General features: G+C 42.0%; 1 pseudogene; it reads right to left on the reverse strand.

Annotated features, from left to right (window-relative positions):
* Window positions 1-799: 799 nt before the first annotated feature.
* LOC100961867 overlaps window positions 800-2,517 on the reverse strand; it is a 7,826-nt pseudogene continuing 6,108 nt past the window's right edge.

The following is a 2,517-nucleotide window of genomic DNA, read 5'->3' on the forward strand; positions in this document are numbered from 1 at the left end:
AGTCCCAGCTACTCAGGAGGCTGAGGCAAGAGAATCGCTTAAGCCCATGAGTTGGAGGTTGCTGTGAACCATGATGCCACAGCACTCTACCGAGGGTGACAAAGTGAGACTGACTCTTAAAAAAAAAATTAATCTGAAACAAACTGTGCTATACATTCTCAACATATTCTTTATCATGAATTAAATTTTTCCACTGTAGCTATATTTCTAAGGCGGATGCCTAGGGAATGCTATGTAATCAATCTTGTTAGAAAATTTAATATTCTCGCTCAGCGCCCATAGCACAGTGGTTACGGCGCCAGCCACATGCACCAAGGCTGGTGGGTTCAAACCTGGCCTGGGCCAGATAAACAACAATGACAACTGCAACAAAAAATAGCTGTGCATTGTGGCGGGCGCCTGGTCCCAGCTACTTGGGAGGCTGACATAAAAGAATTGCTTAAGCCCAAGAGTTTGAGCGGCACTCTACCCAGGACAACATAGTGAGACTCTTTCTCAGAAAAAAAAACCCAAACTATTCAATGAGCAATAAACTATTAAAACTATGATGTAATTCTCAGTGCTGTTTTTGTTATCCTGACACTTTTCACTGAAAGTACAGAGGAAATCCTAGGTAGAATGTATATAAAGGCTGAATTGATGTGTTGACATTGGTTGGTTGTTCCATATTTTTTTTCAGGCATTAAACAAATACTCTGATGTTAGACATTGAGATATATTGTCTACCAAGCTGATCCCCTCCAAGGAAATTATCCAAAAGAACTTAATTATAAATCAACCAGTGACTGTTAGAGCTTTATTAATTCAAGTCAAGAGGGTTATCAGTAAATGTTTCTGCATTAAAACCCACAATTTTGGCTTGGTGCCCGTTGCTCCATGTTTAGGGTGCCAGCCACATACACCGGGACTGGCCGGTTTGAACTCGGGCCCAGGCCTGCTAAACAACGACGACAACAACAACAACAACAAAAATAGCTGGGCATTTGGCTGGAGCCTGTAGTCTCAGCTATTTGGGAAGCTGAGGCAAGAGAATCGCTTAAGCCCGAGTTTGAGGTTGCTATGAGCCGTGACGCCACAGCATTGTACCGAGGGCGACATAATGAGACTCTGTCTCAAAAAACCCCCCAAACCACAAAGTTGGGCAGTGCCTGTGGCTCAGTGGGTAGGGCACCGGCCCCATATACCAAGGGTGGTGGGTTCAAACCTAGCCCTGGCTGAACTGCAACCAAAAAATAGCCGGGCATTGTGGCCAGCACCTGTAGTCCCAGCTACTCAGGAGGCTGAGGCAAGAGAATCGCTTAAGCTCAGGAGCTGGAGGTTGCTGTGAGCTGTGTGACACCACGACACTCCACTGAGGGTGACAAAGTGAGACTCGGTCTCTACAAAAAAAAACCCGCAAATTTTTGAGAAGTTCTACAAATTTTTCTTTTGAGACAGAGTCTCACGTTGTCGCCCTGGGTCACAGGTCACAGCAACCTCCAACTCATTTGGACTTATGGGACTATAGGTGCCTGTCAAAATGCCCAGCTATTTTTTGTTGCAGTTGCCATTGCTGTTTTAGCTGGCCAGGGCCTGAGTTTGAACCCACCACCCTACGTATATGGGGCCAGTGCCCTACATGCTGAGCTACCGGTGCTGCCCTTTTGAGAAGTTCTCTTCAGTCCTTTTCAGTCCTATTATTAGCCCTGGTGTATTTGGACACCGATCAGTTGGTATTAGTATCTGAGAAGTTTAATTCCTTTAGATCAATATGAACATTTCCATTCCTAGTGGAATCTACTCTATTGTGTTAATGTTCTTTCCATTCTCTTCAATTTTCTTGTTATTTCAAATTAATATGAGGGTACAAATTTTTAGATTACATTGTTCTCAGTTTGAGAGTAAAGTTCCATTTGTAGAAGAGCCCCTCACTCAGGGGGGCATATTATACACCCTCACAATGTGCACATTAGGCGAGATCCCACCTCATGCCCTCCCTCTCTCTGCCAATTGTCCTCCCCTCTGCCCACCTCCTGCCTCCCTCTACTCTCGTACTAGACTATATTTGTGTTTTATTGTTCGTATGAGCATGTAATTGTTTATATATTGGTTTCATATTAGTATGGAGTACATTGGATATTTATTTTTCCATTCTTGAGATACTTTACCAAGAAGAATGTATTTCAACTCCATCCAGGTAAATGTAAAAGATGCAAAGTCTCCATCTTTTTAGTATTCCTTGGTATATATATATCACAGGAAGTTGCTTCCACAACTTGGCAATTATGAATTGAGCCTCTTCAATTTTCACCTTCTTCTTGGCTTTTTCTCTTTTCTTGTCTAATTAATTCTTTTCCCTCATCAACTAACTCTGTTGTCATGTCTTTATCTCCCATGAACCAAACAGATTCAAACAATTGATTCCCAAACTAAAATAAGTGGCAATGCAGAGAATTATCACCAACATAGGAGTATATATATAGAATCCTGTAATAAAGGATAAAACTTTCTTTCTTTTTTTTTTTTTTTTTTGAGACA

Source organism: Otolemur garnettii, unplaced genomic scaffold (genome assembly GCF_000181295.1).
Source record: "Otolemur garnettii isolate 467f Iridium unplaced genomic scaffold, OtoGar3 scaffold00071, whole genome shotgun sequence".
NCBI lineage: Eukaryota > Metazoa > Chordata > Mammalia > Primates > Galagidae > Otolemur > Otolemur garnettii.